The sequence below is a fragment of the Hippopotamus amphibius genome, chromosome 3 (assembly GCF_030028045.1).
Source record: "Hippopotamus amphibius kiboko isolate mHipAmp2 chromosome 3, mHipAmp2.hap2, whole genome shotgun sequence".
Taxonomy (NCBI): domain Eukaryota; kingdom Metazoa; phylum Chordata; class Mammalia; order Artiodactyla; family Hippopotamidae; genus Hippopotamus; species Hippopotamus amphibius.
In genome coordinates this window covers 55,213,503-55,240,351 of record NC_080188.1, presented here as the reverse complement: position 1 = coordinate 55,240,351, position 26,849 = coordinate 55,213,503, and the positions used below count along the sequence as shown (strand labels likewise).

Sequence of the window (26,849 nt, the reverse complement as noted above, 5' to 3'; positions counted from 1 at the left end):
GATATTTCGTAGTATGTTTCCTTTGGTTGAACGGGCATTTAGAGTGTCTGTATTTACCCGACTGTACTGATGCAGAGCTTTGGGGTTTTGTGCTCACCACTGAGTTTGTAGAAATCTCATGTTCCAGCACAGACACCCTCAGCACTGGAACATCTAGGTTATCATCTTAAGCCTAAAATTGTTAATGGTAACTCCGAATCCCTGCATCCTTACATCTCAGGCTTTCTCATTCTCTCTGATCCCCCAGTACCTGCATGTCTTTGAACCTGCAGGAGAAGGATGTTGGGAGACACTAAGTATTGTATCTACAGAAGCTGTAACACTTGAGGCAGAATATTTAAAATAATGTCTTTTAGTGATATGAGTCATTTTCCCTCCATTTTTGTTTAGCCAAAAAATTATAGTGTACATTAGATTGTTTTGTGTGTGACAGGTCATAAATATTGGATTATTGATCTTTATAGTGTTGTAATCCATTGTGACAAGTATAGTGATGATTGCCCTGCAGTTTTTTTGCATATGAAATACTTTGTATATCTTAGCCCATTTAATGGGGATAGTATTTGTATTTTGACCAACTACACTGTGACTTCACTAAGTGCTGAAATTTGGGGTGGGGGGGGAGGTTGGGGTTTTTTTTGGTTTTAATGGTTATGTGTGAGTAGGGCCTTGGCTTTACTTCTCTAGTAGCATGGTCTTAGTATTAAATTTGCACATTGGTTTTCTTAAATCAAGGAAAATTATTAACAACTTAGATTTAAGTTTCCTTCCATAAAGTTTTTTTTTTAAGTTTTTGTCACCTACTTCTATTTGTGTATAGTATATGAGTATATGACTTGGCACAGTGTTAATGCAATTACTTATTTTAAGTTTAATGTATCCTTGTTTTGTGATCAGGTGCTGTAGTGCCCGAGCAAACTTGAGACTTGTACTGTGGCAACCCTTATCATTATGCCAACTCAATAGCAGATACTTTTAAGTCTTAAGAAAACTGAATCCCTGCTCAGTAAAGAGAAGAGACTTAGTACTGTAGCCATACGTTTTGGTGAGATTGCAAGCTTAGGTTAATAACTTTAAATCAGCTAGATACATGTGAAGCCACATGGATTTAAAGTGCTGCTGTACTGATTTTGGAGTTTAAAAAACTATTGAATGAGGGTTTTTTTAAAACAATAAAAATTATGGTTGTTTGATTCTTTTGTGTGTGGCCTAATCCCTTTAAAGTATTTGTTATTACTACTTATAAAAGGTAAGTGCCTATTTATAATGGTACCTCAGAGGCCCCCAAATTAAGAGATTTGAATTCTTGTTCTGCCTTTGCCCCTTGAAAGCTGTGTTACTTTGGGTGGGTCACCTGTCCTGTTTGGCCTCTGGTTCTTCAGATGTTGGCAGTCCTTCCTACTCCAGGTCCCTTAGATAATAGTGGTCATTGAGTTCTGACACTGCTTCTTTTTAGCTTTCCTTATTTCTTAAAGCATTGGTACCTGTGTTGTGAGAGATATCATGTTACAGCTTGATTTTTGACGCGTAATAGGTGTATCTTCAATACTTGATGACTCTGCCAGACCCAGCTTCCTCTTCCTGTATAATGTTTCTTCCTAGCAGTGTCCCTCTGTTCTCCAGCCAGTATGGACTTCAAGGAGGCCAATTAATTTTATATTAGCCTAAGAAAAATAGGAATATGACACACAGTCATTATCTGATATTAGAAACTCATACCAAAATTATTTTGTATTATCTGCTATTTTTTTCTTCAGGGGGAACCACTAATTTATCTGCACAGAATCTCTTAGGTTTATTGCCTTGCTCTAAAGCCTCCACTAAAAAAAAATGCATCTAAGTAAAATTTTGCTTTATAATTATATAACTTAGGAGGTGATTATTTTAAATACATGGTACTCAACACTTTAAAAAGAGCTCCACAAGTATCTTCTCAAAATATCCAGATTTCTTAGTACATTTTAAGTGAGTTTAGAAAAGCAGCTTATTTACTTATTTTAATTTCCCTAACATTTGTTCAAATTGCATTACCTTACTGCTATAATTTTTAAACTTTGAAGAAATTGTAAACTCACAGGAAGTTGCAAAAATAGTAGAGTCCCATGTACCATTCACCTCTTATTCTTGACCAGCGGTAATATCTTACATGACTATAGTACTGTAGTATAATACTGATTTATATTTCGTTACTGAAAGCACAGTGATCTTGCTAGCCTTGAAAAATATTGACAAATACAAGAATGCTGATATTTTTGTTCTCCCCAGAGAGTGAAGAGGTTAGATTCTGTGCTTTGTTTCCATGGGCAGCAGACCAAGGGTCTCTTTCTTCCCTGAATTTTCTATAAAAAGGGTAACAGGTACCTAGGCAAATGGCTGATTATTTTCTACCGAGTAGGTCACTCACAGCCCTGGATCTAGTCAGGTAAAATTCAGTCACAAGGCATTCTTTTTGCTGTGCTCTTTTTTTTAAAATTACTACTATATTTGCTTACTGGGAACTTTCATTCTTAATAAGTAACGGAATATAAAGAATGAAACATTGGGCAGTTAGTCAAGGGATGGTATTTATTAAGTACCTGCTATCATTTTTTTGAACATAGAGGAAATTTCAGAAATAGAAGGGGTGTTTTTAGTGTAGTTGAATAAGCAGCTGTAGAACATTACCACATATTGTATAATATATTTCAGCAAATTTTACTCTCTCTCTAAATACACACACATAGGCATGTAATTGGCCTTCAGTAAGCACTGAGTGAATGAATGTAGTTAGGTAATAAGCATGTTGTCAGAAAATTTTGTAAGTCTTAAGAAAATAAATGTTTACTGTCACTCCTAGGAATTCTAAGACTATTCATTATCAAGTGGAAGAATGATAATATATGTTTTATTATGTTTCCGTATTCTCTTTGTCCTAGAAATCCCTCAGTAAATTCATAATCAGATCTTCTTGATTAAAGCCTGGGTTTCTCTGACTCTAAAGCCCAGGTTCTTTTCCTGTGGCACACTGCTCATTAAAACACAGTGATTTAGATGACAAATGCCATAGTTAAGTAAATAAGTATGAAATAAAAATAAACTCAGTTATTTTTAGAAATATCATTGTTGATTGCCTAATAATTTTATTTAACCTGATTTATTTGTTTAGCCTAGTGACTAAATTAGACCAAATATAAGGAACCTAGTTCTTATTTCCCAAAATTATAATACACTGTAAATAGATTCTCAAATGATGCTATAATGTATATTAATAATTCTATACTTTTTTCCTAATTATTTATTAAATGTTTTATTGTGTGCTGTCCTGAGTACTCTGGTAGCTACACAGATGTTTAAGATGTGGATAGTTCTGCTCTCAATAATGTTATAATGTAGATAAGATAGATGCATAAATAATTGAACAGTATGTGCTTAGTCTGTCTGAGGGGTACAGAAGTTCTATGAATACTTAGTGAATAGAAAGATTACTTTTAATTGAAATGGTTAGGGTGACCCTAAGATGAAGTTTGATCTGAGTTTCAGGGGGATTGATAGAATTTCCTTGGTGAAAATTGTGAGATTTATTTATATCAGAATTACAGAAAATTATAAAATCAGTCAGTTTCACCATCAATGAATCAAATGAGGTCTCCTGGGAAAAATTAGTCTGAATTTATTAAGTAATGAGGAAAAAGAATAGGGATAAAGTAAGACACTTAGAAGGAAACATATTTTTAACATGAAAACCTTAGTTTTGTTCCTGAAGCATTTTACAACTAGGTCACCATGAAAATTGTACTAAATATGACTTTCCTAGCATGTATTCATTTAAAAGATAATTTGATCTTTTGGATTGATAACAGATGTGCTTTATATATTTCATTTCATTTGCGAAGTCCAGAAGTAAATGAGATGAGTTATCTCTTTGGTCAAGATGGAAACTGATTTATTGCTGTTTTATTATTTCTGAAGTCTGACTGGTGTTTAAAGTATCTGTTATCTTGGAGTGAAGTAAAAAATTGATATTGTGAAGTTCATCATTGCTAAGAGGTAGCAGGCTTAAAGGAAAACCTGGAAAAGGAAGGGAAAGGACGGTGTGGGTGAGTGGAGACACCAGTGTGGGGAACAGGGAGAGAAGGAGAAAAATAGAGTTCCCTGTAAAGGGGACTTGTTCTCCCCAGGGTCATTCAGTCTAGCAGATGCTACCTGTACCTAGTCAAACCTGAAGCATTTCCGAAAGCTTGTTTCTTCGTCAGACTTATAAAAGAGCAGAAAATGTTGAGTTTGCTTTAGTTATACAATAAATATTAATGAAAAATGGTGTCATAACATGCATTTGTGTTCACCTCCTTTTCCACAGAGACCTAGATTTAAATCTGAGTCACCAGAGTAAATAAGTTCAGTGATTCCCAGCTTGAGTTAGGTTGCATAACCACCACATGCGTTGGCATAGGTGTTTATACTTTCAGGAGGGTTTGGGGAATTCTGGCAGGACATGGCAGCTGCTGAAAAGGCATTATGGCCACTGTAGCCCTGACATGCACTTGTGTAGTTGGGAGAGGGCAGGGGTGAAATGTGCTGAATATGAATAGCCTTTCTGAGATGATAATACTAGTGATCTCTTTTCATAGCTAGGAGTATTGTATCTTTCTTAGAAAGCTTATTCTTTTTTCTCTTTACAGATTTTCATGCACTTTGATTTTTCTCATCCCAACTAATACGTTCATCAGAAATGAGCCATTTTTTGACTGTTTGCCAGTGTTAAGAGATCTTTAAAAGGATCCCCATCTTCTAGCCTTTCTTCTTCCTACTCTGCTTGTTGGCACCCACTTTAGTGCAGAGTTTAATAGTTGCTTTGCATATCCTAATGTCATCTGACAAAGTGTCATTCCAGTCCAGTGAAGTTCTGTTCAGCAAGTGCTATTTTAATGGAAGAAGACTGGTTGCATTCCAGGACCTAATAGTTATTTTGGTCATCAAGCATGCATTATAGATAGTAATCACACCTGGGTGTGCTTTCATGCATTTTGTTAGTTTAGAAATGCTCTTGCATAACATAGTGGTGACATTGATTTGTATTTAAAATTTTTTTACCTCATTTTTCTAAGTAGCAGAGTTAAGTACTGTGCACAGGTTTTGAGTTAGATTTTTGCATTTCGTCATCTATTATCATTAAGAGATCAATAAAAAAAGTCCTGTTTTTATTTTTAAAAAAGTTTAAAGATGGCATAGTGGCTAGTAAAGAATGCTGTGGCTTATTGGAGTTACAGTTAAAACTAAATTTCAGTATTATTTTCCTCATGGAACTTCAACTCACTAGAAAATGTCTATGAACAGCAATTTAAAACATAAGTTGGCCAGAGCCTGAAATAGAGAAGTCCTACCAACATAAACAAGTAGTAAAGTGAATTTTTACAAGAGAAATATTTAAACGTAGTGTTAGATTGAGGAAAGTGTTATAGTAATATAAAGTTAGAATAGAAGGAAATAATTGCCTGGTGAAAAGTTAAAAGCAAATGAAATTAATCCATCATGTGAGATGCATTTTGCCTCGTGTTTATCGACTAGTAGGGAGTATTTTGGGGCAATGAGATGTAGGACTCACATCATACTTGGTTTTCTTAGAGTGAGGTCCTGCCTGGCAGTTCTCATTCCACAGTGACTTTATTACACTGTAAGATGAGTACATTTGACATTCTTTTACTAGCCATCTGAATCCTTGATTTGTTTTTTCGTTGTTTTGTTTTCTTTCTACAAGAATATATTAACTGTCTGCTTTGGGTGCTGAAAATAATAAGATGGTAAGACACTATTCCTCCATTCAAAGAGCTAGTAAACCAGTTAATTTTATATCTGATAATTATAAACATAATTATTAAATAATGTGGAAACATCTTCTTTGAGGTTTTATTGGCTTTCCTTTCTAGCCACAGTGTTTGGACTTCCTTATTGTCCATTGCACTTGTTCTTACTGCAGCTCTCTTGGCTTATAAGGGGCCTAAGGTAAATACACACACCTTTATTCCCTGAATCTTGGGCTACTTTGCAGGTTTTCATTGTGTCCATGATGATCTCATTTGTGACTTGATCTTTAGTTAGGAATCAAGGTATAGAAAGCCAGGAGGGGAAACAACTTTAATGAGGGTACAGTATTAAATAACAAAGCTAGACTTTGGAGAAAGTGATGGGAATCCCATTTTTTGGCATTAGATGGAATTAGAAATTTAATTATGTTTCATAAAGAAGAATTTAGCATTGATCAAAAGAGATACTAATTTATATAATTAGATGTATATTCTGTTTTATTGCTCTGATGTACCTTATTTGTTTTGTGTCAAGAAATTACTGCTTGAACTCTTGGGAATGAAATGGTCATTTCTGTATGCTATAATAGAATATAGTTACAAAATGTAATTTTTTCCCTCTACTTTTAGAAATTATAATCTGTTTAAAAAAATTTGGCATGTAAATGTCCAGGAATCATATTTGTTATTTTAATATCACTGTATTACAAAGTTTCCAATTCATGCCATTTAGAAAATTTTTCTCTTTTGTTTATTTGCTTTATTTCTAAATTATGTTAAGTTTGTGTACTTTTACCATATCCCAAGATTTAATAGAGTTTGGTTGTATTTGTGGTAGGACAGAGCATGGCCAAGTTTCAGAGTGGAGCCAAGCATGTTATACAGGACAGACTAGAGTGAGTCCACATTTGGAAGAGTGCTGCACGTTAGAGCCAATCTCACGTAAACTACAGGGGTTGAGGAAAAGTTCTCTTTGGTAGCCCATGTCAGGTTGGAACAGGATGAGAGCAATCTGTACAATGTATTGCTAATGGGAATTCAAGGTGAAGAAGCACATAGAGTTGTGGAGAAAGAGAGAGGGAAATTAATGAATGAGCTCATAAATTTATACATATATTTATGTGATTGGCTGCCAGAGGATTCTGTCTGTGGGTACTGGGCTCTAGATAATGGTCAGATACCAGTCCTTGGGGTTGGGACTGGTAATCAAAAGTAGGTGTCCCAGTACTAGGAAGAGACCAGGCAGGGACCAGACTAGGAATCTCCAGAAGTGTCAGAACAGAAGCCTAGTTACAATAACTAAGGTACAAACAGGGCTAGAACAGCAGAGAAGGTAAGAAGAATGCAGTGGGTATCAGAACAAGTTAGGAACCCTCGTCATCTAATCTGGGTATAAAGGCTGGGTGAATTAATATTAATAGCGACTTGATCCAGAATTTAAGATTAGGGCTGAAAGTGTTTAAGTATCCTGTCAGAAGTCTATATTGGTGATCTAGGATATAAGTAACAGGAGAAGCAAGGCACGTGGAAAGCAGAAACAGACTAGGCTTGAAATTTTTTTTATATCTATTATCTTTTAAGGACAGAATTCATTTCCATTGTTAATCAGTAATCATTCACTTTGCTTTGTTGGCACTAGCGTGGGATCACGAGATGCAGAGAACTGCTGACACTTCAGAGTAATGTCTTAACAGGGAACTGGTGCTAAAATGAACAGACTGGAGCTTTGGGGTAAATGTGCTTTCTTGCAAAATAGGAGGATATGAAAAAGCATGTTAGGCATGAGATTTCTAATGTCACAATTCTGAAGGCAAAAGTACATTATGTTAGTTTAGTTTCTGAGCAGGGTAAGAGGAAGCAAGGAAAACATATGATTATGATAATTTGATGTTAAAATGAGAACCTTCCGTACCTTTTTACTTCCTAGAAGAAGTCTTAGTAGCATTTTGGGGTTTCAGTTAGGTGATACCAGCTTAAGGGGGACCAAAAGGCTTTTTTGGAACCCATACTGGAAACTGAATGATGAATTGAATGAGTGGGGCTTGAACAGAAGAAACCAGAGCAGCTCTTGGGAACTCGTCGGCAGGAGTTTTTATACTTTCTTTCCAGACTCCTGCCATTAATGTGACTTCGCTGTAAAGATTTAGTCTCTGCCTTGCCTTTTCAATTTTTATTTTCCAACCAGAAATGATTAGATTAGATTAACCCTATTCAGCTCAGGTATGTGTCTTCCAGAACCAGAGGACCTGGGTTATGATGTATAGTCATAACCCCAGAAGTCTGCGCCTGTGTGCTGGGGGCCATCCCCACAGAAAGGGGCGTGCAGGCTTCAGTAGTTGTGGCACACGGGCTCAATAGTTGTGGTTCTTGGGCTCTAGAGCGTAGGCTCAGTAGTTGTGACACACAGGCTGAGTTGCTCCGCAGCATGTGGGATCTTCCTGGACCAGGGCTTGAACCCGTGTCCCCTGCGTTGGCAGGCGAATTCTTAACCACCGTGCCACCAGGGAAGCCCCTACAACTTAAATTTAATTTCTGCTAATCTGTTATCTGCATGATTGAGAGAAAGGAAATAAAAAGAAAATGTATCTAAAGGGAAAGATGGGGGTACTTACCACATACCAGTGACTAGTAAGGAATTAGTTGTGGCTACAATCCTTAATATTGCGTCAGTGCACACACCTTGACCTGTTTCACTTCAGATTTCGTACCTCTCGCTGGCATCTCGGCTTATCAGAGGTCTGCTCCTAACAAGCTGACCCAGTCCTTCATTCTTGAAGGGGTCTGAGCTCCTGGTAGTTCTGACTGTATGGGATTGTGATAGGCTTCTACTAACCTTAACACTGAGCACGACTACCAGAACATACGTCCGTGGATTGCCCTGAATTCTTCTCCTGGTCTTCCTAGCCGCCAGAGGTGGAATAGCAGCCTCTCTTCCCTTTGGTAGTCATGGACAGTCGTTCTTAATCCATCCTGTAGCCTCCATTTTTGCTTGTTTTTCTACTGTCGCAAGGAAATCAAACTGAATACAATAAGCTCAGCTTTCAGTAGAGTGAAACAGTTATTTTGTCTCCTGGTAGAAGAATTTTTTTTCCTGGGTAGTAAAACTTCTAGGTCAGCAGATTCCAGAGTTCCTAAGACAAAAAAGCAAAATTTTGAGAGCAGGAAAGACACCATTCCACTATTGCTGTTTGGTTCCCACATCCAGTATATCCTGGAGATGGGAGGCAGCAATATCGGCGGATGGTTCAGAGCCCATTCTGTACCCTGCGGGACAGCACCCCAAATTCAGAAGTTCTAACTCTGGCAGCAACTCTTACATCCAACTTCCAGATATAATCATTGCTTCCTACTGTGGGGACAGCTGTGTCTGAATGAGAGTCTATTTGGTAAGATTAACGAGGCCATGTGCATCTGTTCGTTGCCATTTGAAGCGAATTCCTGGATCTGAGGTCATGTGATTTATAGGAAGCATTCAGTTAATCCTGCATAGTGGTGCTGGCACAGGCAAATTCAGAATTGGTGTCTCTTACAGCCAGGATGGGCCATCACAGTTTCTGTAATCGAAGGGGCTTCATGCCTGCTAAGAAGTAGTGCTTGTCAGGGACTCCGGCAAATGGCTTCTCAATAGTAGAGGCAGTGAGGTCAGTCTTAGTGAGTCAGTGTAATTGATTCCTTGCATAACGCTTCTCCTGCCACCTGGTTGTGGTTATTTTCATGAAACCATTGAGCAAGGACTAGGCTGGCTAGAGAGGGAGTATGACTTGATCTAGGATGAGGGTCTTCTCGTCCACCTGATTGTTAAGAGGCTTTATATTTTGATTTGTTTGCATTGATTGGCAGTGGCAGGATTCTGGTGAGGAATTTTTTTAGACTGCGGCCCTGTTTGTGAGAGGTTCATTCACATAGCCATTCCCTAAATCTCCCTATTAGTTTTTTCTTTGATCTTTTTCTGCAAGGCCATTGATGATGGCATAGAAAAGAGAAAGATTATAGGCACTCCAGCTAGTCTAAGAAGCATTTACAACAGAAATAATAATATATTCTGTAAGTTCTCAAAACTTAAGGAAGATTTCAAGTCACATCCAATGACTGTATTCAATTTTAACCTATTTTTGTCTTACTTGACTCAGATATTTTCCCCTTTTGATTTCATGTTTTATAGTTCCTTAATCATAAAGGCCTCATTTAAAAACTTAAAAAATTTTTGGTTAATAGAATTCTAAAATGCCCTATATCCTGTGTTTGTGATGGCATGTGTGTATGTGTGTGTACCTATATATACTCATTTGAGCAGAGAAAATGTCTAAAAAGTGCATACCAGACTGTTAATGATTATCTTTGGGGCATGGGTTAGGGGAAAAGAAGAGTTGGTGTTGTGGTGGAGAGCAGTTTTATTGTTTTCATTCAGAAAATGTGTTCTCCCTGACATTTTATATTCTACTAAGCATGTATTTTTATTAATATGAAAGATGCCAGCATATGATTTTTGTTTCTTATAATGTTGGGAGAGAGAATTTTGGGATGACTAAGTACTAATAAACAGTACTTACATATAAAGCTATCTGTGCTGCCAATGAAGCATACGTAACTTTTTTCTAAATTGAAGTATAGTTGATTTACAGTATTGTGTTAGATTCAGGTGTACAGCACAGTGATTGAGTTACATATATATATTTTTTCCAGGTTATTTTCCGTTACAGGTTATTATAAGATACTGAATATAGTTCCCTGTAGTATACAGTAAATCCTTGTCGCTTATCTATTTTAAGTATATGTAATGTTTAAAATTTTTTTAGCACGTGTTTGACAATCAGATGCTTATTGAAAGTCATTGCATGAATTAGTTTTTTATGTAATTACACTAAAGTTGAATCTCTTTGCTTTTCTCATCAACATAAAGTTTCCGCTTAAAACTGTAATTAGCAAAAAGTATAATATATCCTAATCTGAAATGTCTAGAATTCAGAGGTTGAATTGCAATAAGGAATTGCAGAAGAGAGGCCTTGAACATATTATTTTCTTTTGCTAATTTTAGGTTTCATGTCTGGGCATTTGATAGGACCCTGATGCTATGAAGGGCTCTGAAACAGGAGTATATGGATGTATTTTCCAGTTTTTAGTATTTGCAGACCATTTTTCTTCATCTTCAGACTACTAGTTGATTTTGTCACCTTTCAAAGAACCATCCATTATCTATTTCCCTCTCTTTTTAAATAAACCTATTCAAGTATGCATAAAGAAAAGTGAAGAAATTTTAAGTGTACAGCTCAATGAATTTTCTCTAAATGAACATGCTCTACCATTAAAAAAATGAAAAGGCTAGCCAAAGGCCTGGAAAAATATTTGCAAAACATGTATCCAGCAAAGCATTCGAGCCAGAATATCTTAAGAACTCTCTAATTTAATAATAAGACAAAGAACCCTGTCAAAAAATGGGCAAAGGATTTGCACAGACATTTCACCGTGGGCTTATGGATGGCTAATACATACCACATAGAAAGATGCTCAACATCACTCATCATCAAGGAAATGTGAATTAAAACCATACGGAAAAATAAAAAATAAAAAAAAAATAAAAAAATAAAAAAATGCTAAACTAAAAAAAAAAAAAAAACCATACGGAGATACTACTACACACCTACTAGCATGGCTAAGAATCAAGTCTGACATTGCTAAGATTGATGAGGATGTGGAGCAACTAGAAGTTTCTTCTCATATGTTGCTGGTAAAATGGTATAGCCGCTCAGTTGGTTAGTTTCTTATACAGTTAAACTTATTCCTTATGAGCTGTAAATTCTGTTCCTAGGTATATATCTAAGAAAAGTGAAAGCATATGTCTACAAAAAGCTAATTTTCATAGCATTATTCAAAGTGGTTTTGTTTTTCATAAATAATTAATGGTATTAACATCCTTTCATCTGCTTGTTTGCCATCTACATCTGGATTTTTAGAAGTATTGACTTCTTTTTAAAGGGGTTTTTTAAAAATTAATTAATTTATTGGTTGTGTTGGGTCTTCATTGCTGCGTGTGGGCTTTCTGTAGTTGCAGAGAGTGGGGACTGCTCTTCGTTGGTGAGAGAGGTGGGGCTACTCTTCATTGCAGTGTGCAGGCTTGTTATTGCAGTGGCTTCTCTTGTTGTGGAGCATGGGCTCTAGGTGCGTGGGCTTCAATAGTTGTAGCACATGGGCTCAATAGTTGTGGCTCGTGGGCTCTAAAGCGCAGGCTATATAGTTGTGGTGCACGGGCTTAGCAGCTCCGTGGCATGTGGGTTCTTCCCGGACAGGGCTCGAACCTGTGTCCCCTGCATTGGCAGGTGGATTGTTAACCACTGCACCACCAGGGAAGCCCCGAAGATTTGACATCTTTTGCTCTTTTTAAAATTAGGCTGCTTGGGAATTCCCTGGTGGTCCAGTGGTTAGGACTCTGCGCTTTGACTACCAAGGGCTCGGGTTCAATCCCTGGTCAGGGAACTAAGATCCCACAAGCCACAAGGTATGGCTGTTTACTTTATTATCATTGAGTTATGAGAGTTCTTTATATAGTTTGGAAATACCTGTCTTTTATCTGGTATTTGTTTTACAGATACTTTCTCCCATTTTTAAAACAGTGGCTTCATTTTTAAAAGTCTTTTGAACAGCAAAAGTTAATTTGATGAAATCCAGTTTTCTCAGTTTTTTCTTTTATGGTTTACACTTTATATACTATTAGAATTTTTTTTGCGTAACCTAGAGTCACAGTGATTTAGCACTGTTTTATTCTAGAAGTTTTATAAGTTTAAGATTTTACATTTAGGTCTGTGTTCCATTTTGAGTTAAAGGTTGGACGTGATATGATGTATGGGCTGGTTGGGATTTTTTTGTTTTGTTTTGGATTTTTGCATGTGGATATCCAGTTGTTCTAGCACTATTTGGTGAAAAGTTTTTCCTTTCTCCATTTGGTTGCTTGACATCTTTGTCAAAAATTAATTGACCAAATATGTCTACATCTATTTCTGAAATCTTTTCTTTTCCATTGATTTAGGTTTCTATCCTTTCATCAGTATTACACTGTCTTGGTTACTGTGGCTTTATAATAAATCTAGGTATCATGTAATACAAGTACTCCAATTTTGTTTTGTTTTGAAATTGTTTTGGCTATTCTAGTTTCCTGGCTTTTCTATGTAAACTTCAGATAATCATTCTGATGGTTTCTTAAAAAAAAAAAAAAAATCTACCTGAGTTTTGATTGGGGTTGCATTGAATTTTGGAGACGTGATAATTTAACTATGCTGAATCTCCCAATCCATGAATATGGTATATCTCTTCATTTACTCACATCATCTTTGATTTATCTCGTTAGTGTTTTATGGTTTTCAGAATACAGATCTTGCGTACAGTTTGTCAGGTTTATCCTTAAGAATTTCATGATTTGGGGGTGCTGTTATAAATGGCAATATATAAATATGTAATTTCCAATTGTTTCATTGTTGATATGTGAGAACATGATCTTTATATATTGGACTTTGTCTACTACAACCTTGTTAAGTTCCCTTATTATCTCTAGTAGGGTTTTCTTGTTGTTGTTGGTTTTGTTTTTTGTAGATTCTTTGGGATTTTCTCTCTATAGAGACAGTCATGTTGCCTGGCATAAAGACAATCTTATTTCTTCCATAGTAGTATTGCCTTTTATTTCTTTTCATACCTTATAGCCCTGGCTAGGACATACAGTATAATGTTAAAGACAGAAAGCATTCAGCCTTTCACCATTATGTATGATGTTAGCTGTATTCGTTTTAAAGATGCCATTTATCAGCTTAAGTTCCATTCTTTTCCTTGTTTACTAAGAATTTTTAAAATCATGAGTGAATGTTGAATGCTGTTTTTGTATCTACTGAAATTATCATATGGTTTTTCTTTATTCTATTAAGATGGTGAATTATATTGGTTAATTTTTGAATGTTGAATCAGCTTTATATTTCCAGGATAAACCTCACTTGGTCATGATGCAATATCCCTTTTATATATGGCTAACATTCTGTTAAAATTTTTTGCATCTGTGTTCACAAAAGATATTGGATTTCTAGTCTTCTTTTCTCCTAATTTCTCTGTCTGATTTTAGTATCAAGGTATTGGTGGTCTTATGAATTACTTTGGAAAGAGCTTCCTCCAGTCTGGATTGAGCTGGTTAGTGTAAACACACATATTTAGTTTGCTATCTTTTGTGTAAAAAAGGCAGGGATGGGAAGTGATAAAAGGCACTCATGTCTGCTTAATTTTACAAGAAGAAGGGGCAGTAGAAGGTAATGAGAACTAAGATTTACGGGAGGGAATGACACTTCTTAAGGCTATATACCTTTTTATGTAGTTTTGACTTTTGAAAGCATATTATCTTCCATATTGAAAATAAAGATGGAAATGGGGAAAATCCTAAACCACCAGAACAAATGAACCTGATTGTATTATACATTAGTACTATACTTACATTGAAGGGGAAGAAAGAGTGAATCTAAGTAATTTTTTAACATAACCTTTGACTACCCTAAGGCTAGGTAGAGGTACCATAGGAGGGATTGCAAACAAATCCTGAAGTCTTTCCTTAAGAGTTTATTTTTTGTAGTGATATGGACAAAGTTAACTCTGGGTCATTTTTAGGTGACTTATGGATCGAGCAAGTGTTTTCAGGTTGTCGAAGCTAGGACCTGAGGAAGGAGGGACATACAAATATGGATTGGGAGAAGGCAAAAATGAATCCTGTGGGGATGGATTAGAATTGAAGGTATCATTGTGAATGTATTATTTTTGAAACCAGTATTTATATGTGCATATGTATATGTATGTATGAACATATATATGTTTATATGCATATGTGTATATGCATGCATGTATTTTCTAGTAGTTCTGTCCAAGAAAAAGACAAAGAGCAGTGGGCACACCTAATTCCCCAATCTTGGTCTCTGATAGTATTCCCAGCACAAAGGAACTGAAGTTCCTCAGAGGAATGGCTGATTGCAAGGGTACATACCAGGTAAATCTGTATCTTTTTTTTTTAAGTCCTAGAAAATAAAATGTTTTTGAAAAAAATGGGAGCATGTCACAAGCCTGTTGGAGGTCCTACTGGCCTATTCATCCGATAAGTATAATAATGAATTATGAACCATTAAAAATAGGAATTCATTATCCGTAATGATAATGATAATAAACTAATAAAGGAACAAATGGAGATGAGAGCTCTCTTGCTTACAGTAGAATTCTGAATTCTAGAGTTGGAAAATCATCATTTTGCAGCCCCTATAATAAAGATTAGGAAGGACAAGAATCATAACAAACTCTAGGGGTGAATATTGATGAGGAGCAGGGTATTTCCATAGGATTAAAGTGTCTCCCCACAGAGTGTGTATTATTTGCAAGGTGTAAAATAGGGATTATGCTTTGGTGAAATCCAGCAACAACATGGGTACCGTGTGAATCTAGATACAATGCCCTGAGAGGATATATCGTCATCTGTGTAGTATTCTGGCCGACTACATAACCTGAGTCTGGAGGAAACCATAGACAAACCCCACATGAGGAGCATTGTACTCAATAAAAAGAGGAGGAGTCTGTATTCTTCAAAAAAGAAACCAAAAGAAAACAAACAATGTCATAAAAGACAAAAGCTGTGGAAATGTTCCAAATAATGGGAAGCTTCAGAAAGATAAGCCTAGATATTACATTAACTGCAGTATCTGACCCTAGACTGGATCCTATTCTGGGTGGGGAAAAAATACTATAAAATGATATCATTGGATCAAATGAAATAAGTGGATCCTAAATACAAACATTGTAGCATTGTTCAAATTACTGACTGTAACTATACCCTGGTTATGAAAGAGGATGTCTCTATTCCTAGGAAATACGTATTGAAGCAAAGGAGCAAAGAAACATGATATATATAATTTATCCTCAGTTGCTTTAGGGAAAAAAAAAAGACAGCTTAGGTGTGTTTGTGTGAAGGGAAAGTACAAGGAAGTTCATGAGCACAAGTGACAAAACAAAGAAGGTAACATTAACAATTGGTGACTTTAAGTATAAGGGTGATTTTTGTATTCTTATATTTGCAACTTTTCTGTCCTTAAATTTGAAATTATTTCCAAACAAAATACTTAAAACACTTAAAAATGTCATTTATTTTTAGACTTTCCTTATTTATAAAGAGCTCAGTTCTTTGTCTGGAACAAGTTTGGAATGAACATTTTTATAATATTTTCCTATGTATTGGTGTTACGGCTCTGCAAACTAACCATTGTTGAATGTGGTAACAGTTAGATGGGAAATAAATGTCACCCTGTGGACAGCGAGAGTCTAAAACCTAATTTGAGGGGAAGGATCATTTATTATAGTGGTTACTTTAAATTTACAGAAGTATCAGGCACAGCGTCTACTGAAGTCTTTGAGTTATTATTATCATATCACTCAGCTATTGAAGAAATATTAGAATGATTCTTTTACATCAAGAATCTAGCTATTGTCCCCTGATTATTTATTATTTTCTTCTGTAAAGTCAGAAAGATTGTCATGTGTAGCCCTAAGAGTGTAACTATTATTTTCTTCATTCAAAAAATGTTTATTGAATGCCTACTGTGTACTGGACCCCTTCCTAAACATTGAAGATGTAGCACCAAACAAAACAAAGCTCTTGCCCTTGTAGATTTTGTTTTTGGGGGGGAGGAAATACACAAACAGGAATAGAAGTGAAGTAAATGAATGTTAGTAACATTGGAGAGAAATAAATCAGGGAAGTGTGTTAGGAATGCTGGGAGTGGAATGGTTACAGTTTAAAATAGAGTGAAGAGGAAAGTGTTAACTCAGGAGCCATTTGAGCAAAGTTCTGAAGGTAGCAAAGAAGTGAGGCAGGTGGAGATAACCATCAAAATAGCTTTGAGGCAGAGAGAACAGCTAGTGTAAAGGCTCTGAGGCAGGAGTGTGCCTAGCCTGTATAAGGAATAGCAAGGAGGGCAGTAGGAAATGAGGTCAGAGGTACTGGGGGCCAAATTGTGTAGGTTCTTTTTTGCTATTTTAAAGATTTTGGCATTTATGAGATGAGAAGCCATTGGGAGATTTTGGGTGCAGATATTACATTATATGATTTATGTAAGATTATCCGGATCACTCTGGCTGCTTTGATGAAAAAGGACTGAAATAGGGCAAGAGTAGAAGTTGGGAGGCCAGTTACTAAACTGTGGAAGAAATCCCAGTGAGAGATGATAGTTACTACCACACAAAGTCTCTGCGTAGGTGATGAGAAGTGGTCAGATTCTGGATATGTTTTATAGGTAGAGCCACTAGTATTTGCTAACAGGTTAGAAAGAGAATAGGAACTTGAACTTTAGTGATCATGGAGAAGAGGAGAAATAAGCAAATGAAGCTGAGGAGTGGCCAGTGAGATAGGATGAAACCAGGAGAAGCTAGGAGAGTCTTTGTTCTGGAAGCCAGGTTAAGAAGGTATATCAGGTGGAAGCCAGGTTAAGAAAGTGTATCAGAGCTTGATGAGTCATGTTGATTGCTGCATATAGGTCAAGAAAGAGGAGATCTGACTGGCTTTTAGATTTTACAATATATATATAATTGGTGACTTTGGAGTTTCAGTGCTGTGTTGGGGAGCAAAAGTCTAATTGGAGTATGTTCAGTTTGAACTGAAGAATACTTGACAGAGAGTAAGAACAACTCTTCTGACTTTTCACTAAAAAGGGAATCAAAGAAATTGGGGTATGTGGGGTCAGAAGGTTTGCTGCTGATATTGTTTGTTTTCTAATGATTGGAAATATGTATATACACCAAGGGTTCTGCTTTATTGGGAGGACAAAATTCGGAAATTGATGATGTAAGAAAGAGAAATGGGACTTACTAGAGCAATGTCCTTGAATAGTAGGGGCATAACATCTAATGTTAAAGTGGAATAGTTAGACTTTGATGTAGTTTCCAAAAGTTAAAGCACAATAGAAGGGTACAGATTCAGGTAAGCTGGGTAGGCATGATTCTGGAAGTTCCCTTCTGATGATGTATATAGGAATCAAGGCCATCATTGTAGAGTGATTCAGATTTTATGTGGCTTTTGATTTTTTTTTCCTGTGTGATGCTGTTCATCAGGTGATCTTCCAGGAGTCCTGAGAAACCATAGGAGGGCTATAGCCCTGCTTGTTAAAAAATTTTTTTTTCAAATATTTAGCCTTTTGTTACTCTGTCTAGTTTATTTAACACTTGGGAAGAGATTCCTAAAACTCTTTTGGGGATATCTGGAAAAATTTTTTTCTCATTGACCTTCAAGCCAAAGAGTGTGATTCAGAAGTCCTTAGAATTTACCAGCACGATTTTCATGTTAGGTATAAGAAAACCAACTTAAAGATGTAGTTAGGCCAAGGAGGTACAGCTAATTATCTAGCCAAGGCTGGAATACAGGTCTCTGGTGTTCTAATTTATATAATTTAGTTTTGAAATTCAGTTTTTATACCTTTGTGCGTATACATTCAAATTCAACTTTTTGACAATAAAGCTAACTTATTCTAAGTTGGCGGCAACCAAAGCATGAAATAAAAACACTTAAAATGTCAGGGTCAAAATGAGAACTCTGTCTAAAATGTGATTTAAATTGTGATTTGTATAAAATGGATACCTGAAATTATATTATATTGCATATTGTAATCCAAACTGAAATATCAAAGCATTTACCCTTGGCTGAATTTATATCAAAAGATTACAAAACAGGATCAATAATATACCGTTTTAAATTTCTGATACTTTAAGACATCTGTAGATTGTAGTAAAATACAAAAATGTGTTGAGAAAAGCATTGGTACTCTACCTTGCTGTTTCCAGTTCTGTATGGCCTCCTGCTATTTCTGCTTCTGCTTCTTTATCTCAATACTTGGCTGTACCTGGTAATTCAGAATGGATAAAACCAAATAATCAGTATCCAAAATACATATATAATTTCTATGAAATAATAAAGGGCAAAAAAGCTGAGGAGAAAGTGGCCAATAGAAATAAATAAGCATTTCATAAAGGAGGAAACATGAGTTAGCCAGTAAATCTGAAGAAATGTTCAGTATCATTAATCAACAGAAAAATACAAATTAAGACTACAGTTGGATGGTTTTATACCCCCAAATTAAGAAGTTGGCATTACTAAATTTTGGAGAGCATGTAGACCAATATGAACTACCTGGTGCTGGTGAAATTATACTTTGCTAAGCACACTTTGGGGAAGAGAAAAATTGGTGACCTCATGAATAAATTGAAAACACATATTCCTCAACTCCTGGGCAAATACTTATGAGAAACTTTGGCACATGTGGAACAGATGTGTATGAGAATTTTCATAACAGTAATGTTCATAATAGCAAAACAAAACAAAACCTGGGGAGAAAATAAGATGCTGTTATAAAGAGAATGGATAGTTCAATTATGGTGTATTTACACAATGTAGAATTATTCTGCCCTGAAATGCATGAACTACAGCTTTATGCAACATCATGAATACATCTTGAAAACATAATATTGAATGAAAAAAATGAAACAGTGGTGTTGTAGGATATGTACATATGTAATATGCTTTCTAAAAATCAAAGGATTGATAAACACAAAATATAGGATAGCAGTTACAGAGGAATGAAGAGATGAGAGAGGTGGGGTATAGGACAGGGAAGAGCAAATCAGTAAAACATGACCAATATCTTGTACTTAGGTTCTTGAGTTGGGTGACAAGCAACATGTTATGTAAGTTGGTAGTTAATATATTAAAAAAACAGTGAAGGTATATTCTGGTGTTACAGTTTAGGAGACATGTCATTACTTCTTCCTACTCTCTCACTGCCACTTGAATCCCTAACGTCACTCAGAACTTCACTAGAGGAATCTTGTTTTAAAACCTTCTATCTCATGAAGCATGTGTCTGCCATCTGACAAGCCACTCAGTAACAACTTGGATGAATAACCGATTGAATGATTTGGGAAAATAATTCAGGATTTTTCTTAGAAACCACCTAAGAGGTAAATTTTTAAAAATACTTTTTCATAAGAAGTGAGAAAGACAGCAAAACTAGGTTATTGTCACATAGGTTTTTGAATGATAATTAACTGTATATTTGAGGGCAGTATTATTGATGTTGGAACCATTGTACTAATATCACAGAGATTAACAAACATATGACAACAAAAACAAAGAGTTGACCAGAAAAGCAGAATGTTGTTAAAAGATGAAGCTATTCTTAGGCAAAACTTTTTTTTTTTTTGGCACACGGGCTTAGTTGCTCCGCGGCATGTGGGATCTTCCTGGAGCAGGGATCGAACTCATGTCCTCTGCATTGGCAGGCAAATTCCCAACCACTGCGCCACCTAGGAAGCCCTAGGCAAAACTTTTTAGAGTTAAAAAGCCCATGATGATTAGTCCAGGCTCCTTATTTTTGAACAAAGAAGCTTTGGAACAGAAGTAATTGATTAAGGTCATAGAACTTGCTGAGGGCAGAGTTTAAGAAAGACCAGAACCTATATCTCATGATTCATGTGCTGGTGTTTTCATATTGAAATACTGAATGGTAAATAAGAAACAGATAACTATGCTATGTGAGGCACGCTAAATAACTCAAGGTTGGATTAGAACTGTTGAGTGAGGAGGGGGTGTTTTTTATTTTAATTTAGAACATATCAATTCATCTCTATACCACATTTATCTTCAAATACTCCTGGAGAAATAACATGTTTTTTTTTTTTTTTTTTTCTTTTTTGCTCGTATTTGGTTCTCCGAAAAAAGATACTGTGATCTATAATGTACAAATGAATACTGGACTAATGTCAGAAAAATTAGGTTCTGAATCTGGCTCTGCCATTGAATAACTGTGTTGTCATTGATTCTTTGCATAACTTTTCCAGGTCTCGGCTTCTTTACCAGTAAAATAAAAAAGCTGAACCAGGTGATCTGTAGAGACCAGCTTTGAATGACTGTATATTCTTCTCTGGATTTTGAATGGCAGATTTTATCTGTCTTACATAAAGTGTTGTCATGTGTTCCAGGATTAAACCATTGGTAAGAAGTAAGGAGGTAAAGAGAGAATTAGTAGGAAATGAACAATTCATAATGCTAAAACATTCTGAAAATAAACTGGGTTTTCTTTTTTTTCTTACATCACAGGTATAATACTTCTCCACATCTGCTTCAGAAAGAAAGTGCCTGCCACTCCTGTTGTTTCTACGCGGGTTCATGCCAGCCCAGAACACAGAATCAGGTCAGTTTTAGGATTGTTTTGCCTGTTAAACAAGAAGCCAGGAACAGAATCATGATAGTCTTTGCTGCATTGTTGCATTGTAGCAAGACCACTGAACTGTGACTCAAAAAGGCTGGGTTTTAATCCTTCTTTACCACTGATGGTTGGGTAAACTAGACAAACCTTCTTTCCTGGATGGCTTTTAGTTTTCTGCAACAACAACAACAGCAAAGATATATTGGAATTTATTATATTTCAGTTTCAATTCAGTTCTGGCTTTAAAGCAGAACTGCTTTATTTTAGACACCTACATAGAATAAAATCATGTTTTTAAAACATCATTTCCTTTTTTTCCTGGAAAAATCTAGTTGTAAGCACAGACTTTGGAACTCTTTATTGTATTGTAATAACTTTGAGCAGCTAGTTTGAATAATGAACTATGTTGTGAGGCACTTGGGAGTACTATGGCTACCTGGTTGCCTGAGTTTTAGTATTTCACTTTGTTCTGTTGTTAATGAAAAGTTTATTTATTTATTTATTTATTTATTTTATTTATTTTTTAATGATTGTGATTGAGCAAGGAGCTATAAACCATTCTCTCTTTTTTCTCTTTTTTAAAGTATTTATTTGTTTTTTTGGCTGTGCCCGCTCTTTTAGTTGTGGCATGCAGGCTCTTAGGTGTGTCATGTGGGCTATTAGTTGCAGCATGTGGGATCTACTTTCCTGAGCAGGGATCGAACCTGGGCCCCCTGCATTGGCAGTGTGGAGTCTTAACCACTGGACCACCAGGGAATTCTTTATTTATTTATTTTTAAGTAACAGAAATTTATTTTCTCACAGTTCTAGAGGCTGGAAGTCCAAGATCAGGGTGTCAACATGGTTGGATTCTGGTACAAGCTCTCTTCTTACCTGCAGATGGTCACCATCTAGCTTCGTCCTCCCAAGGCAGAGAGAATTAGAGAAAGGGAGATCTCCCTTTACTTCTTCTTATCATATCAATTTAGGGCTCCACCCTTATGATCTCATTTAACCTTGATAGCCTACTAAAGACCCTATCTCCAGATGTAGTCATGTGGAGGGTTAAGGCGTCAATGTATGAATTCTGGGGGGATATGTTTCAGTCCATAGTAGTAAAATTGCTGGGTTGTGTGAAATCTGCATCTTCAACTTTTCTAGATATTTCCAAATTGATCTCTAAAGTGGTTGTAATAATTTACATACCCACTAGCAAGTGCCTAGATGGTAGGGTTTTTTAACTAGAAGAACTAAAAAATCCCAAATAGAAGATAAAAGGTACAGTCTTTTCAAACTGCAACTTCTTTTTCCTATTCCACCAATGTCTGGAATGTCTTCCAAATAGCTGTTTAAACCTTGGCTTCTGCCAATCAGTTCTTTTCTTTGTAATCATGGTACTACATGGAGTGCTCCATTCTCATTTTTTTTTTGAAAAGTTTATGTTTTACATGAATGATTACTAGTCCTTCAGTAATGTTCTTCAGCTGTAGAGAGGGTATCTTTTTGACCATGTTAGTCCTCTTTTGATTGCATGTGACTCAGTTCAAATTAGCTTAAGTATAAAGCGGAAGTTATCAGACTTCTGGGTATGTCTCAGAGCATACCAAAGAATCCAGGGCAGAAATGCAGCTGGGCTGTGCAAGGAGAACCCAGGAATCAAATGCAGTCCGGTCTCTCTCAAGCTCTCAGCAGCATGCCTCTCCTGCACCTCTGTCTCACTCCCTTTGGGTTTGGCTTTCTACATGTTTCCATCCTTTGTCATGGGAAGCATGGTCACCAACACTGCCCATGATTTTTATCTTGTAATTCAGACTCCCAGAGAAAGAGTTACTCTTAATTACCTAATCCCAAATATTCCAGAAAAAAACTCTGATTCCCTGGACAAGTTTGCAGTGGTTGTCCTGCCATCTTTGTTTCAAGGCCTGTTCTCTGAAAAGGATCTGACTTATTCCTACTAAAAGGCAGATGACTAATAATATATAGTATTACTCCTTCCAGGTGTACTTGTATTTTAATTGAATGAAATATTAAGCTAAAGCTGTATTTCCAAACTGTGTGAAAGTGAAATCTTGTGTTCTACTGTATAAAAATGATTAACCTAGATGCAAGAAAAAGCATTAGGAATTGAAAGGTAGTGTTTTAGGGTTCAGAGAGTAGAAGAAAATGAGTAACTTTATATAGGTAGAGGAGGAGGGCAGATAGATATATATTTCTAAATTAGTAGTGTTACAGAGACTGAATATAGCAAGTAAGAGAAATGCCTTTCTGTTTAACTTGTTGAGAAAAGATTTGAAGGTAGGAGAAAGAACTATTAGGTTTAGTGCCACCTCAATTATTAACTATGATTTTGGGTAAATCACTTATTCTCTGTGTACCTCCATTTACTAAATCCTGGCACCTTATCAGCTGTGTGACCTTAACTCCTGGACATCAGTTTCTTCATCTTAAAAATGGGATTGATGATAATGGTACCTCCGAGGGTTCTTGTGAGGAATCAATATATGTTAAGTGCTCAAAATAGTTCCCGGCACATCAGCAGCAGCAGCGTCAATTTTTGGAATGAGTCAACTAGATTATAGGGCTGCAGGAGTGCCAGCTAACTTAAAAAAAAAAAAAAAAATCTGTGGTCTAAGATTTTCTGATATGACCTTATGTCTTTTTTCAGAGTAAAGAATTAGAAGCTTTGGCCATCTACTTGAGTCCTGCATTGAGGCTAATTTTGGTTATTCAAAAGTTATTTTGAATTCAGTATATGTATTAGTTCCTTTTGCTACATGTGTTAATTTAAGGTTGCCACAACAGACTACCACAAACTGAGTGGCTTAAACAGCAGAAATTTGTTGTCTCATGGTCTGGAGGCTAGAAGTCTGAAATCAAGATGTCAGCAGGATTGGGTGCTTCTGAGGTCTGTAAGGGAAAGATCTGTTCCAGGCCTCTTTCCTTGGCCTGTAGATGGCCACCTTTTCTCCATGTGTCTTCACATTGTCTTCCCTCTGTGTGTATCTGTCTCTTTGTTCAAATTTCTCCTTTCTATAAGGATACCAGTCATACTGTATTAGGGTCCACCCTAATGACCTCAGTTTAACTTGATTACCCCTGTAAAGATCATGTCTCCAAATAAGGTCACATTCTGAGGTGCTGGGGGTTAGGACTTCAACATACGAATTTTGAGCAGGATGCAGTTCAACCCATAGCACTATGTAACAGATTATCCCAAAACTTAATGACTTAAAACAACAAACATTATCTTACAGTTCTTGTGGTCAGGAATCTGAATGCAACTTGCTGGGTCCTCTGGCTCAGGGTCTCTTGCAAAGCTTCATTTGACATGTCCACCAGCGCCATGGGCTCATCTGAAAACCCTAGCGAAGGATCTGCCTCTGTTTCACTCACATGGTTGTCACAGCACTTAGTTCCTCATTGGTTGTTGGGCCAAAGGCCCCAGTTCCTCATGTTGGCTGTTTGCCAGCAGCCTACTAGTTCTTGCCCTGTGAGCCTTTCGTTTTTGTAATATAATCTTGGAAGTGGCAGCCCATCACTTTTCCCCTGTTCCATTTACTAGGAGTGAGTCATTAGTTCCAGTCCACACTTAAGGAGAGGGGATTACATAAGGATATGTATCCCAGGAGGGGAGGTTATTGGAAGCCATTTTGAAGCTCCCTACAGTAGACTATAAGAATGAAGAAAGAAGAAAATATGCTAGGTGGAAAAATACATAAATTATTTAATATTCAGGAAGCTTTAGTCTTACACTCTAAACAGAAGTTTATCGCTTTTGTGCCAAATAGCTTTGTAATCAGAAAGTACCCCCCACCCTTAAAAAAAGGAGAAATGCAACTCTTATCATTTCCTTTTTCTTTTTTTTTTAAAGCAAAGAGGAGTTAATTTTGTTCCCTTTCATCAAATTCGTTATTTTTTTAATCCTATGTAGAATTCAAGTTGTACCTGACTTTTCATTTTCTTAGTGAAACCTGCTATTTCTCATAAAATATTCAAAGGCCTACCCTCATTTCCCTAAAATATTTGAGTAAGAGGTAGTAGGTTATTAAGATTAATTTTATCAGCTTTTCTGTGGTCACTTTCTACAACTAAGTTATAAAATGTGAGAAATTATCAGACATTTGTGAAGATATCTAGTATACCAAATTGGCTAAGGGAAATGCCCAATTACAGTTACTTTTAGAGAATGTAGTGGCACAATCATATATACTTTATTTACCAGCTAGCAGTTTTCAGTATTTGTATTGATGGAAAGGTAATTGGAAAGTATTATTATGGATTCATTTTGGTAATCTTTGCTTTGGAAGGCATATAGTTGTGTTTCTGGAAGTGTTGTCTTAACTCCATTAGGGTAGATTGAGCATGTACTTCTAAAGCAAAGCATCTGATTACATGACTGAGTTTTATAATGGAGTTTTAAAATTATAATTATTTGTGAATTACTATAAATATAGATCATACATTTTAGTTTAGTTATTGTTAGAAATGATGAGACTTATTTTTAAATCTTAGTAGCTTTGGAAGTTGAAGTCCTCTGATACTGTACAGAAGTTAAATTGAGTATGAATTCAATAGGATTTCTATGCCATATCCCTTTTTGCTTGTTGGGGGATGTTGTTTAATAGAAACCATACAAAATTTTTGATTTATAACTATTTTGATACACATAGAGTGGGACTGGGTAATACATTCTTTTTTTTTTTAATGCATTCTTATAGTTGAACAAATGGTAGTGTTTTTTCTTAGAAAAAAAGCTCTGTTGCATTGATTATGGCAAAGAGGAAGTTTTAAAGTTAAGCTCTTAGGATTTTGCATTGCAAGGATATTGGGCTAAGAGTTTTGTTTATAATTTGCTGCCTTTTTTTGAAAACTTCTGGGAATAGATTTCTGACTAGATTTTGGGCTTTAAACTCTATATGAGAAAAATAGTATAGTGTGTTTTATGGTATAGAAAACTATTACCCACAAATGAAAGTCTAGAATATATTATTTCTAGAAACATATATTAAGAGAGTTTTAAAAGTTCAAGGACGGGAACTCAATGAAGTATAAAAAGTGCAGATGTACTTAATGTGAAGCTTAAATCACAAGATTTAAAAGGTTTTTATAGTCAGAAAAAAATAAATTGAAAAGTAAAGTAGCACTACTAATTGGAGTATTGAGATTTAAAATTTTAACACAATTTTTCTTTATTTTAAGAAATGGTACTTAAAGCTTGGGTCATAAAAATAGGAATCATTTTAATCATACTTTAGCCGTATTGTGAAACTTTTTTTCTTATTTTTTTCCCTTAGACTTTTGGTTTATTGTCTAGAGCTTATAGTTTCTATGACTATATCATTGAATTGATTTTGATCCTGAATAATATCCCTTATTTGGCTCTTGTTTTGAGGTCAAATTTTGCATCAGTCTTTATTGACAATATGATAAAAAATTGTGTAAAATCTTAAAAGTAGATATGAAGGGAAAACTGCAGTGTGTAATATGTATTAAAATTAAGTTTCCAAACTTAATCATATTTCCTGTTTTAAATCTTGGTGAATTTCTCATCTTATGTCCTCATGTATTAGATGGGGGGTTTATTGATAGTATTTAATGAAAGTTCGTAAGGGTTAAATGAGATAATGCTTGTAAAGTGCTTAATACTGTGCCTGGCACATAGCAAGTAAAAGCTAAATTCACATTAGCTGCCATTTCTTGTTACGAGCATCAGCCTTAAGTCATTGGCATTTTTACATATGTTTTTGAAGGTTAGGATATAAGCAAAATGATGTTCTATTAGTGATGACATATAACTCTTAGTATTCAGTTGGTTGCTTACGTATTTTATTAGCATTTA

The 26,849-nt window shown here is 35.8% G+C and overlaps 1 protein-coding gene across 1 annotated transcript in view; it reads left to right on the top strand.

The window, feature by feature from the left end:
• Window positions 1–26,849, top strand: part of WDFY3 (WD repeat and FYVE domain containing 3) — a 250,654-nt gene that overhangs the window by 5,287 nt on the left and 218,518 nt on the right. The window contains exon 2 of the mRNA XM_057728829.1: window positions 20,923–21,016. The gene's annotated coding sequence lies outside the window, so the exon portion shown is untranslated. The remainder of the gene's footprint in view (window positions 1–20,922; window positions 21,017–26,849) is intronic.